Source organism: Pipistrellus kuhlii, unplaced genomic scaffold (assembly GCF_014108245.1).
Source record: "Pipistrellus kuhlii isolate mPipKuh1 unplaced genomic scaffold, mPipKuh1.p scaffold_m20_p_6, whole genome shotgun sequence".
NCBI lineage: Eukaryota > Metazoa > Chordata > Mammalia > Chiroptera > Vespertilionidae > Pipistrellus > Pipistrellus kuhlii.
The window spans coordinates 48940002-48954549 of NW_023425562.1; the positions used below are offsets into that span (position 1 = coordinate 48940002).

The 14548-nt window shown below is 36.0% G+C and overlaps 1 protein-coding gene across 34 annotated transcripts in view; it reads left to right on the forward strand.

Moving 5' to 3' along the window:
* Positions 1–14548, forward strand: part of TCF4 (transcription factor 4) — a 344054-nt gene that overhangs the window by 270631 nt on the left and 58875 nt on the right. The gene's annotated exons all lie outside the window — the stretch shown is intronic.

Sequence of the window (14548 nt, forward strand, 5' to 3'; positions counted from 1 at the left end):
GGAGAGCTAATATTAGGGATTCTAAGCCCTGGGACAATCGCAGCCTACCGAGAGCCCTTGAGTCCTTTCTCCTTGATTTCTTGTTCCGGAATTTAAGGGCCAAAAACAGAGCTCAGGCTTCTCCCACTGAAGTAAGTCATTGGCATGCACTTGGGCAGAACCCTCTATCTGTTCTTCAGACTAACACTCTTACCTGAGATTATCCGTTTGAAGTTGTAGAGAAGTTGTAGATTTCACCTTTCCTATTGAGGGCGGAGTTATTAGGGTTATTTTAAAAACATTTTAATGTGCTTTTTCTACCTCCTTTACTCAAATAGTAAGAAGCTTGAATGCTTACTGGGAGTCAGGTGCTGGAATATAGCTCTGAACAAGACAGACACGAAGTTGACTGCTCCATGTAGTGTGATAATGAACCCATGGGGAGTAAGGCTACTAGCGGTAGACACAGGAAGGGCACCTGTCTTCCAGTTGTCCTGGAGGAAGTGAGGTCCGAGGATGAATGGAAATTAAGCAGACAAAATGCAAGGGTAATCACTGGGTCCAGGAAGAGAATGGTGCATACCATCATAAAGAAGTAGTTCCGAATGGCTAGAGATCATAGTGCATAAGGATAATAGTAAGAGAGGACTGAAAAGATCAACAGTGGCTGGATCATAAAAGTGCCTTGTGCACCCAATTAAGGAGTTTAGATTTTATCGTGAATGAAATGAGGAGGCCTTCAAATGGGTATGCCCAAGAGATGATTGAATTTAAAAGTCCAGAGAGATAGGAGGAACATCAGGAAGACATAGTCACAGAAGCCAAGGAAAGAAGATCTGACTAGAAGGAGGAAATAGTCAACAGTGTCAGATGTTACAGAGAGATAGGAGTGACATTTGGCTGCAGTATCCAGGAGCTCTTGAGCAGTTTCATTGGAGTAGTGGATGTGGAAGGAAAGTAAAGAGGTGGAGAAAGGGCGTAGCAAGATGCTTTTCCATCATCGTTGTCATCATTATCATCATCACTAGAAAATGAGCATCAGGCATCTTATCTACCAGACAGAGAGAGTGACGGAAAGAATGAGACACCCCCTGAGGGAATTGGAACATACTTGGGAAAGTAGACCACAAATATAAAACAGAAGACAGCAACACAAGTAAGAAGACATGCAAAGGGCAAAACGAGCTGTACAGACCAATCAGGTTTAGTGGGACCTGAACAGACTCAGGAAAGGAAAGAAGGAATTGGATGGCAGATGCAAAGGTTTTTTGTTTGTTTGTTTGTTTGGTTGGTTGTTTTTTTTTAAGTGGTGAGCACAGCTGGAGTTCTGCATTTAAGTGTTGTGCCTCCTTATCACAGTCCAGCCTGTTTCTGAGGACCCATCAGCTGGAAATAGTAGAAAACATCATGAAGTATATTGTGTGTTCTTCACCTGCCTGTGACTTCTGTTTAAATTTCTCAACCTTTTTTTTTCTTCTGAAAATTCAAGTCACAGGCTGACTCTCTGTCATAATTTCAAGCAATCTTTATTTTTAAAATCTGGACACAGAACTAAGGAACAGATATCACAAATATAGCAAGTCAGAAATGCTCATAAATTCTCTATGTATGAGTTCCTTGAGAAATTTTGCACATCCAGTGCTGGACATCTGTGGGATTTTAGCATAGAATCTTTTACATCTGTGTTATCTCCACATGACATCTTTTCCCTGATAATCCGTAGAGGCTCATGCTCATGTGTAATACCTCAGCCATTTATGATTCTGAGCATAATTTTTCTCAACAAAGATGGCTTGAAGTATAGTTCTTTAAGGCACTTTAATACTATAAAAATTGGCTGTGTAAACTTTGTAACTAAAGAAAAGGATTGGTCCTCTTTCACTTCAGCTGTTTCCCTTGTTGGTTTAATAAATGTTTTTTGGATACTCGCTGTACGCAAGATGATTGCATTGAGTGTACTCTTAAGTCACACCCCCTGACCTAAGAAGCCTATAGTATTTTATGGGAAATAAAACTTGTGTAATTTATAAAAATTACAAATTTCTCAAGTATAGTGCTGGGAAAGCTTAGAATATTAAATATGTTCAATTAAAACTTTTTGCGCTCGTTCTTTTCAAAAAATTTTTTGATCCATAATCCTGTTTATATTTTACCACTAGTACACATTGCTATTTGTACTTGTTAGAGAAAGGAGCTAAATAAGTTGTCCACATTTCAAGAAGTTTTCTGTTAAAGAGAACAGACACATCGCCATCCAAATATATTTTAATTCTGACCAGGGTGCTGAACATACTGTACAAATGAGAAATGAGGTTCATCCTTCTTCAAAGTGTTTTCTCAGTGCACAGTCTTGTTTTATTTGCACCAAATGTCTGCGTAGTGGCAGAAGTTACAACATGTATTTTCCAAATGACAGTTAAAACGTGAAAGATGGTCTCCTGCTCCTTAGAGCACATTGGAGACCATTTCTATAGCCCGTTAGCTTACTTAAGACAAGGAGGCAGTGTCACTTTGGACAGGTTTGACACTTAGGGAGAGTCATACGTTCATTTACTTACTAGAATGAAGAACATGGAATTTGCTAACAAAGAGATCATGAGTGACTTCAGTAAGAACAGTTTTATTTCAGTGGAAAAGCCACCTCCTCACCTAATAATGGCTACATTATTTACCGAATTTTTCTATCTGGCAACTGATGACAGGGTTTACTGCATAACAAATATGGCCCATCCTTGGTGCTCTCTGCTCCTGGGATACCATTTTCCTACACATGAGTCCTCACTAAATTTGTGTGTGTGTGTGTGTGTGTGTGTGTGTGTGTGTGTGTGTGTGAAGGACAACAGATAAATTATAGTCCTGCTACACTGTTTTGTTTTAACTGAGGTGAAATTCACTTAACATAAATAACCTTTTTAAAGTGAACGGTTCAGTGCTATTTGGTACATTCACAATGCTGAGCAACCACCACGTATGTCTGGTTCCAAAACATTTTTATCACCCATAAAGGTAATCCTCTACCCATTAAACAGGTCCTTCCCGTTCCCTGCTGCTATGTTTTATAAACCTTTAATTTTATCATACACACAAATACACACACACACACACACACACACACACACACACACTACACTTAATTATCTATCAAGGATTCAGAGAAAAGCCCAGATCTATTTGGAGATTAAAATGTTCCAGGCAGACGACCTAATGTGTCCTTACTATGTAATCAAAGAATTATATATAGGCATGGGCAAAAGTAGGTTTACAATGGTAACTTATAAATAACGCAATAATGAATAAGTAATAATGCAAGAATAAACTGTGTTTTGTATAACCACACCTGTAAACCTACTTTGTATATAATGGGTGTTTCTTCAACAGAAAAAAAGTAAACATCTCCTCGTTCTTTTTAACCTTTCTGTATATTTCTATTAAGTTCTCACTTCATACTAGTTTTCAAGGAAGGAAAAAAGGCATCAATTCTGTGCCTTTTATTATGTAAAACTTCTGTATTTCTTTTCTTGTAAAAACATTTTCTCATTAATTTCATCAACATTGAGAACTTAAACTGCTTCCCTTATCTTAATGTTAAGCAATCATCTGGATTTTTCATTTCTATTTTAGACATTCAGAATTCTTGAACAAAGTAATTTAGTTATCAGAGATTTCATTTCTTGGAAATTACATTCTTACTGTAATTTTTATTGTTAAAGAAATAACTGTTGTTCATATTTATTTATACTCTTATTATTCCAGAACAGTAATAGAGGTGGCAGATCTTTAAGCTGTATATCTTTAAGATTAAGAAGCTTTAAAGTGAAAAAATATCTGAAATTTAAATATTAGAGAAAGTCAGCACAATTATATTTTAAATGTGCCTGCAGATATGAGCCATTTAGTCTTAGTTATTTTTGTTGGAATTGTTGCCTTTTACTATTTTCTCACCTCCTTTGAGAGGGTTTGTTTTTTTTAATAACTATCCTAATCAGTTATTTCATTTGCATAAAGAAAATTTTATATTTATTTTGCATAAACATACAAAATGTTTCTTCTGTACATTTTCTAGTGGCTAGTTATACATCTGAAATCTCTCAACTAGCCAGTAATGAAAACTCTGGCCTCTTAATTGGTTTTTAAATGTACCCAAGCACCTGGCCTGGTGCTCTCTAGAAGCTCTGCGATGAGTTAAGCCAGTGAAATATTGCTGGCTGATTTTACCTAAAAGTTTGCCCTGGACATGGGGTAGGAGCAGGTATTTGAATGTATATTCCATAGAGGAGTGGTTGATTAGGTATAGATGTTGACAATTTGCATACTTTTTTTTTTTTTTCACTTTAATCTGTGCCACAGAGTCATACATTTGGTAATTATTTCATGCTTTTGTTTTTAGTTGAAAGTAGTTAGAGCCGCCGAAACTGGTTTGGCTCAGTGATAGAGCCTCAGTCTGCGGACTGAAGGGTCCCAGGTTCGATTCCGGTCAAGGGCATGTACATTGGTTGCTGGCACATCCCCAGTGGGGGATGTGCAGGAGGCAGCTGGTCGATGTTTCTCTCTCATCGACATTTCTAGCTCTCTATCTCTCCCCCTTCCTCTCTGTAAAAAATCAATAAAATATATTTAAAAAAATAAGTAGTTAGAGCCATATGTTTTGACCAAAAAAAAGAAAAAAGATAATTTGTACTTTTTTTTGGCTTTATGAAAGGGAGGATGGGTAATAATTTTGCAGTGATTCCTGTTCAAAACTTCACCAGATTGGAAACTCACTGTTCATAACAATTCTCTTGGTAAGCAGAAGATGAAGGCATGTGTATGAAGAGTTAAGTTTGATGCTTCAAAGGACAGCGTAGAATTCATCCATAACTATACTTAGCGTTGGTAGGTCTCAATTACTAATATGGAAATTCGATCTCCAGATTCCTTGACCATAGGTGGTGTGGAAGGGTATTCTGGTCAGGTGCCAACAGCTCTGACCTGGGATTCGGGATGAAAAGACCAGGGTTCTGACCCGCTCTGCTGCCCTCATGGAGTGTGATCCCTGGGAAAGAAAGGCACCTATCCTCCTCAGCTTCCGTTTCCTAGTGTAGAAGATGGGTGAGATGGTTGATCCTTAGATAATCTTTCTCCAACTGATTACTGAGTAAGGTAATGGATGCTGGCAGATTGTGTCATTTAAAATATTGTAAAGGTGGGAACTTTTAATAATGCTTAATCAGAGAATTTCACCAAATTTCCTCGTATACAATTAAGTTCGGGGCCAAAGAAGGTATCCAGTGAAGTATGTATTCCCTTTTGTGATTGTTTCTTTGAGTATTCCTCTTGTCTTTTCAATCTCCAGTAGAATCTTGGCTCACTATCTTTTCATTCTAGTTGGGTCTTTGCTCTTTAAAGTGCATCTTTCTGCTGTTATCTCACACAACTTTCTTCCTAATTGCTCTTGCTTCCTGGGGAGGAATGTGTACTTAGGAACGATGGCACTAGCCGTCCCTGGTGATTACCTGTATATACAAACACAGCAGTAAAGACACTAGGATTGGAGAGCTAGGAATGACACATTAAGGGTTGTACATGGTCAACCTCTAAAGAAATCAGCATTTTTGTTTGGTTCAGCTTCCCCTTATAAAACCTTCACCATTCTCTCCCACTTTCTCCATTTCCTCTCATTCTTCAAAATTAATCCTTGAGAAAATATCTCTGAGACTTCATCACATAGAAGTATAGTAACTGCTAACAATCTATAGCAGCATTTCTATTTGACAAACTGATTTGTGACCATGGAATTTTTCTGGGGATACAAATTTTGCCCCTTATAATGATGTACAATGACTAAGTTCTGCAGTAATTTACTTATTTCAATGGTGTCCAAACTTATTAGAGCTCAGATCCCTGTTAAAAGTTGCACATAATAACATCCAGTGAGGGATGTTAGCATTAGACTTCAGGCATCAACCTATGGACGTGGGTTCAAAGAGAAAAGGGTGGAGAATGGTACTCTGAGAAGTCTTCAGTATGGACTATTATTCATAATTGCCTTAATCTTCCAAGGGAAGCTCAGCCTTAAAACAGATTGAGAAGTAAAAAGCACTAGAATCTGTTTTGTCAGAAACAATGAGTGTTTATCTTTGTCCAGTATGATGTTATTCTTAGTTTGACCTGTATCTTGTGTGTGATGTGTTTATTCATTCATTCTTATGTGCACTTAGAACTACTTGAGACTGTGCTGTGCCATGTACTGTACACACACACACACACACACACACACACACACAGTGCACCTGCACGTTTTTTTCATCATACTGTTTTTAACCTTATTGTTTCTTTGGTTGACTTTCTTACCAGGCCTTCTTAAGTATTGACTAGGCCAGTATAAAAGAAACAGTGATGATTAGCATTGGAATAAACCTAAAATTAATTTATCTTTCTTTATTATAACATCTTAGAATGTGTTGTCATCTGAAAGACATGCTGCCCTCAATTAATTAATGAAAAAAAATGCCTGCAAAGGTCACAGAGCTATTTATTGGCAGTATAACTAACACTGTTTTTATGTTCCAACACTTCCTAATAAGCTGTAGTTGTCATCTAAAAAAAGCAAACAGTTGATAGCCAAAGAGGCAGAAGTAGTACTGAGATGGGAGATGATCCATTAGAAAAATGGACAACCATGAATTTGATGTGTAGCTGTAAATAAAGATATAAATAATGTACTACATCTGTTTGTGACTTAAGATAACTAGAGATAACAATTAATTGAAATGACAAGTCATGTTCTCCTTACTATTACCTTTAATTTCTGATGAGCATTTAATAAGTAAAAGCTTGGAATCATTTTGGGTGTTAGAATATATTAAAGAGTTGTGATGTGCTTAATAGCTTAATATCTAATCTTTTCTATGTGCCAATCCTGAGTCTGGTGATGAAGCCAATTCTCACATGAATAAGTAACCAAAGGAATGTAACCAGGAAGAAATCAGGTTTCACCTGAACCACATTTTATGCAATTAAGTATTTCAAAGAGTTCTTTAGCCAGGTGTAATTTGATCAGCTGAAGGCATCCTCAGCCATGGCCAAGGTACTCAAAATGTTAGCAGTGGACATTCCTGCGATACGCCACGTTGAAAGTAATAGCAAACATACAGCGTCTGCTCAATGAGTGCCAAGAGCACGAGAAATGCAGGTGTGAGAAATAAAAAGAAGTATTTGTAGCCAGAGGCGAGTACACATTAGACAGGACTATATTCACACTTCATGTGAATGCTTTAAATAATACGGTACTTTTTATCCATTTAGTGCCTTTGTATTTTCACCACTAAACCCAGGTGTACTGCTTAACAGATTCCATAACCTCTCTGTCTTCAGTACTTTTTTAATAAGAGTACTAATACTTGCTGAACCTTTGCCCAGCTACATGTCTGGAAGACAGATGGAGGACCCTTCTTGTGATGCTCTTCGTAGGAGGACACAGGAAGCTCCTTTGTGCTTTCCTGGTTGGGTTCACCGTGTTCTCTTCTGGGAGAACAATGTTCCCAGGTCCTGGCAGAATGGCCAGGAAGTGTAGGGGACCCAGGACTCCACAGAGCTGGGTTCCGGTAGGCCTCCATGAATACCCTGCAAAGAAAGAAGCCTTAGCTATCAAGAGGAAATGTGGTAGCCTGGTGGTCAAAAGACATGATTTTTAATTCCAGTTTTCCCACATAACTAGCCGTCTGACCTTAAGCAAGGTAATGTCTCTGTGCCTAAAGTTCCTTGTTTGTGAATTTGACCTGATAATAAACAATAGGATTAGTGTAAAGACAAAGTGATTATATGCACACTTCTGCTGGAAGTGTCTAGCGTATCGTAAGTAAACTGTTAGTATTTTTATCATTGTCATCATTTTGTCATGCCAAATGTGACAAGAGCTTGGGTCTGGCAGGCATTGGGACGAGGTCCTTTTCCAGAACTGGCGAGCGCTAAGCTGTGATTCCATAATAAATTACTTCTTTTCTTTGTTCCTAATTGGTAACTTCTTGCATACATTACTGAGGTGGTTGTAGGATAATAATATGTGAGAACAACTAAAAAATCTCAAAACCCTCTAGGTCTATGATAGAGCTTGAGTGAACCTCTCTAGGTTTAAATCCCAGTAATGTTGCTATGCAATTATTAGTGGTTCTGCCTTATTATTTGTTGTTGTTGTTTGGGGGTTTTGTTTTGTTTTGTTTTTTAATTGAAGCATGATTTTTTTTCTTCCTTGTAAGTTTCTAAACATGTCAAAGGCTACATAGACTTTTTTTTTTTGAGTTTGAAATTTGATTTAGATTTTTGAAAAATATACCACAGCTAGCTATATTTAAGAAAACATACACACACACATAAGAATACCCTTGCCTTTTTAATTGAAGAAAAGAAAGAGCAAGATAGAGCTGCTGGCCATAACGAACACAGGAGGCACACACTTAGCAATGGGTCAGGCTCACTTTGTTATAGCAGCTCCACTGAGCCTGGTGCAGGTTGGCTGGGCTGGCAGAGAGGTTCCTGGACCCATTCTGCCCATTTTGTGTGCTTACACAACTCCTGCTATGTCACGGAACACTCAGGTCCCTGCTTCTCCTCCCTGTTGCTTTCTTTTGGGTCTTTTTTTTTAATATATATATCTTTCAGTTATATAATTTGATCACTACATATATGAACAAATAGGGGGATTGAAATTATTGCCATTTTACTACTTCTTAACACAGAAAAGGAAATTTGGTGTCTGAGAAAGATAAACTCTTGGCTCTAATTCATTTATTGGATTTAGTTTCAGATGTATTTTTTTCATTAATAGATCATGGAAACTCAGCTGGTATTTAGAAGGGTAGAAAAAATACATATGATATTTGTGATGGGAAATATGGATATATGTTTAAAATAACCTGTATTCTAAATATATTACATAGTCGAGGAATTCATTTTATGGAGATTATATACATATTCACTTTCATATATTTTTGTAGTATATGTTAGAGTGATGACAGGCCATTATTTGTTAGCACAAATAAAATATGAATATATACATGAATGGTAGATTTTACACATTTTTTATAATTGTGAAAAAAAAATTAGACTAGCAATAAAGACAGTTTAAGAAACAAAACTCTTCCTACTGGATTTATTTTAGGAAACTTAAAACTATTTGGTTACTTCCTATGACAGCCTATGATGATTTAAATGATAATAAAAGCTTCACAATTTCAATAGCTTATACCCCTAAATTTTCCATTTATAATTAAATATCTATCTATCTGTCAATATACTGCACACATTTATGTGTTATCTCTAAACAGATTTCCTATTTGTGTGATGATAATGCAAACCAGCCTGTAACCATCACTTGAAAATGAACTGTAAGATCTCTTTCCACTAGTAAATATTCATTGACTTGCTAATTATACTGAGAATATATCAGGTGAATAATTTTTATTTCTGTAGTTTGTCTTTTTTGTACTTTTAGACTGTATGTTGCCTTACATTGCTGTGAGTGTTATTCATTTTGCCTTTAAACTATAGAAGAGCACATTTCAACTGTTACTTGAACCTGTTTATCAACTTTCCATGCCATTTTACTGTGCATTAGAATACTTAAGTTATAAAACCAAAAAAGACTTTAGGAAGGAGAGTGTCAAGGGGACTGGACAAGAAATCGGGAGCCTGGGCTCTGTCTAGGCCCTTGGGTAACTCCTTTAGCATCTTCTTTTTGCTCATTTGTAAAATAAGGTTGAACTGATTTGAGCTTTACATATATAAAGCCAAGAGGCAGGACAGTGGGTAGCAGGTAGAAGGAGAAAAGGACAGCTGTAAAGAAGTGATACAAAAAGATTTAAAAAGAAAAAGTAATAAAAACAAAGAAAGGGTAGAATGGAGGGACTCAATTACCAATTTTGTGAACACACAAAATCAGAAAGTGTTAAAAATCAGTTCAAGCTCTGTTGCCTAAAAAATGTCCTGCAATTCAATAATGTCAGCATTTATTACACACCAGTTGTATTCTAGGTTTACTAGAGATAGATATGTAGAAATTTGCCTCTCTCTCTTGTCCACCAGAAGAGCTCTTGCTTTTGTAGCCCAAAGGGAACAGGAGGTCTTAAACAGGCTGGCATTATTGCAAATAGATGCTGTAATGGAGGGTGATGTGCACGGCCAGTAGGTCTCTTCACAGACAAGCATGTCTCTAGACCAGCACTTCCAATAATATTGCTGCCAGGGTGGGAAGTTCTGTGTTGGTGACGTCCAGTGTGATGGCCAGTGGCCATGTGTGGCAGTTGAGCACTTGAAATGTGGCTACTGTGACCGAAGAACTAATTATTTTAGTTTACTTAATTTTAATTAATCTATAAGCAATAAGTAGCACTTACAACAAGACATAAACAATACTCTCATTTATGGAGTGACTACAATATATTAGTAATAATGCTGAATAGATCATTCTAATCCTCACAATAAGAATAGGATAGCCTCATTTGACAAAGGAAACTTGAGGCTCTGAGAGGTAAATTGCTTTGTTTTATCCTCACAACTAATTGTCAGAGCTGGAGTTTGAAAAGAGTTGACCTGGTTCCAGAGTTGGGTAGTTTCTCCTATCCTGCCAAACCTGTTTCTGAATTACAGGGAGACTGTCTCTTTTAAGTACATCTTCCCCTCGCTTTATGGATCAGCTAGCAATATGCTAGTATCTTTAACTTGATCGCATAGAGCAATTACAGTGTCCATTTTCCATCTTCAGCACGTGGAGGTGTCGCTGCCGCTGGGCCATTCCTTTTTCTCATTGTGACCCATGTCCTTCAAACAATATTGTAAGAGTCGAAGGTCCAGTCCAGTTCGTTGCCTGAGAAGTGTGAGCTGATCATCTAAGTACTTTTCCCCATTACATGCTAGGAAGCTTCAAAGCTATGCCTCAGTCCGAAAACATCAGGCGCACACTACAAACTCTTGGCATTTGAGTGTTTAACTGCCACACTTCAGAGTATTTGTGAAGTCTCCCACAGTCTGAGCTGCTAAGTGAGCTTCACCTGCACTTGGGAATCTGAGGCATGATTCTGCTTTGCCCTTTTCTACTCATCATGGAGCAAGTAGAAACTCTCTAAGGGTCTGAAAGTTTTTATCACAATGTCTTAGTTACTCTGAACTGATTCTCTTTGGAAATTATATGTTCAGATATGTGTAGAATCTCACAGGGGTAGTAATTTTAAAGGTGTACGGTGTAATTCACTGTCTGTCACCCATTATACATAAGCTGTAGCCACTTCACTTGATCTTCTAAATTTAGCTTCCCATTTCAGGAGGCAAATACCATTAACATATTCTAGTTTCACTCTGAATATACCATATCATATCTCATTTTCTTAAAGGAAATTATGAGACCCCATAAGAATAAGCCTTGTATTGACCATTATAAATTTCAATTTATAAAAAGTAGGATCTGCTACTCCCTTCATTTTTTATTTATTTATGTGTTTGTTTGTTTGTTTATTTGCTTAGTTTTTCTTCTTTTCTAATAGGCAGAGGTTCTAGTTAAAAGCATGTGCACAAAGGATAGTCAGGACCATTGGATGAAATAGCTAATGTACAATAGTAATATGTCTCCAGGTGCAACAAAAATTAAATATGAAAATATTTGTTATTTTTACCAGTTCTGAGTCTAATCTTATCTAGAGAGCTTTGTCAAACTCAGGATTTTTATATGCATGGTTTTTATTTAAATTCAGGATTGTAAGGAAAAGATGTAGTGTTTACTTTGAATATTAACTATACTTTGTTATTGGTTTTCCAAGAGCATTTATTCAACAAATAGTTCATTAAAAGGCTGTTGCTGTAAGCTTTGGCCAAGTCTCCCCATTCACAATTTTGCAACAAAAATTTCTCACTTCTTCAGTCACTCTTATGGGAGGAATTAGAATGCCAAAAGTCACCTTGATCTAAGCTACTGTATCGGAGAAAAACTAAATGTAGATTTTTGTTTCCCTTTAGCCTTTCCTCATGTGTCATTGGTGGAGTCACTTCAATACATTGAACTAGAGTTTGAGATTTTAATTCTATTTTTTATTGATATAATTTTCTGATGTTAGTCATTAAAAATGATTTCAGCTATTTGATGTTTGTTACTGTTTTGTTAAGTAAAAAGTTATTTTTTAACAAATGTGTACATCATTTTTTTATTTTCATAGAATAGTAATAATTAAAATTAAATGGTATGAGTTTTTCTTATTGAATCTCTAGTGAACATGTATTGAAACTTGTCCTCTTGGTTGAGAAATTGGCAAAAATAGTTGACTGAACTAAAAATAATGAAGCAGCTCACTGATCATCTAGGTTGTTAAAGATGAAAGCGTAAAGGATAACTGAAGTATGAACATTATGGACACTCTGTTTTCACCAATATTATCTGATACCTCTGTCTCCATTTTTAAAGAAAGTAATCTTTAAAGAATGGAAAATAAAGAGCAGTTGATAGCGGTGCAGTTTGATTAAGTCACATATCATTAGCAGTTGCTTTGACCATTTCTCTATTGAATTTTCTTATAGTTAAAATAAATAATGTTTAGTTTCTTCTACTTTTAAAAGTGTAACAGTCCTGTCTGATATTTATTTGTATAAAATAGAGCACTTATAACTTCTGCAGTGACAAGTATGAAGTTTGTAAATGACATATACCTGATCTTTACATTATGATGTAAAGAAAATTTATAAAATATGCATAAATTGTTTTTTCTTTTAAGCCATTAAACAATGGTTCATTTCTTGTTAACAAAGATTTTTCTCTTGTCTAAAGAGTCTTAATTTGGCTACAATACCAGAAAAACAAATTGGAAGATATAAGATGTCCTAAGAACTTTTTAACCACATAGATATTCTTTTTCATGCAGATAGCATTTATGAATTTGGAGTAAATGATCTTACCCACAGATCTTTAAGCTTGATCTTAATTTGTAATCGATGTAACTTCCTTATACATGAACAAAATTACCTAAGTTTTTACCTTAGTTCACAAAAGAAATAGCAAATAATTCTATCCAAATCAGAAGGGAAATAATAATAATGTTATTATTACATAGTATATGTTTAAGGATAATGTAGTGAAATATATTATTAAACTCAACTATTATCTTAAAGTGAGTTATTTCCATTATTTTAAAATATGGTTTAATAATGAGTTTATTTTCAGTTTTATAGTAAATATATCAATTTCTGAAATTTGGTGATAACACATAGTACTATATATTAACACTGGCTGGCCAAAAAGCTGTCAGGCTAATAGCCTGTAGATAGATATATTATAGTCCTATTATGCTCATATTCTTCTTAGAATGAGATGATCTAATTTTCAATTTCCCCCTTTTCTAGAAGGTAATGTTTTCTTTTATTTTTTTAGCCTACATTTAAGACCTTCTCCGAATATATTTAGGAGTATTTTGAAACTATTAATTGTATAGTTCTCAAGAAAATGCTGGGTTTTGCTTTGCAGAACTGAGAGTATTGATTTGTTTGGGGATTCCTGGCTTACATTTTATTTTTGTCCCTTAAAGATATTTGAAAAAATCCCCCCCTTATTGTAAGCTCTTTGAAAATAGAAGACAATAGCTATTTATATATTTAAAATATGAAGAACATTTAAAAATAAAATGAAAATTATCTTGTGAAATATAGGCCTTCTGTTGCACCATGACACAGGAAAAATCCTTATTTTCTAAAGTGTACATAGGTTTTTCTATTTTGTTTTTGTTTTGTTCAATCCTCCAGGACCTCCCCATTTTCAAGGGCACTGTGGGGCATATGTAGCATTTATTTGATGTACGTATGTTGTATGCATATTTTTCCACATCTGTCTCTGTGGACCTATCCTTTGTGAAATCCTAAACCTTATATTAATACTTAGTTTGTGATTCATGGTGTTCTGAGAGCAATTATATAATTTTGCCTGGGTGTTTATTTGATGTGTGCTGTAAAAATAAAAGGGGGAGTGCTTATTTTATTTTTCTGGTAACCCTGCCGTTGCCTTTTTATTGGTGAATTTCTCTTTCTTGTACTGTGACCTGTGAGTCTCACATGGGCTCGCTGCCAATTTTTGTGAGCGCTGCTGCTTCAAAATGGAGGAGGAAGGTATCCGTTTCCTCGGGAGGACGACAGGGCTCCGTCTCCCACCATCTGGAGAGAGGAACTTCTGGAGAAAAAGAAGATGGGGATTTAAAAAATTATATTTAGCCAAAAAAAAAGAAAGGCAAGGGGAAAATCAATTACAGTTAAACTGTACCTTATGAATTTATGCCTTTCCAGTATGCTGTTGTCTTTAAGGAAAACATAAAGAGAAAAATACATAGGTTATTTTTATAAAGGCCCAGTTTCCCAGATCTCATGAGTATTAGTAAACAAATGTAAGCAAATTGGGATTCGGGCACACTTTTAAAGATAACTGCACACAGAAATATAGTAAGAACTACAAAGGAGGGCTTACCCCCCTTCTTTGCACACGGATTGTTGCTGGTCTGTGTAGACCTGGCTCTTAGTGGCCTTGTTCATGCATCTCTGCAGAAAGCGGGCACAATATTATAGGAAGAAT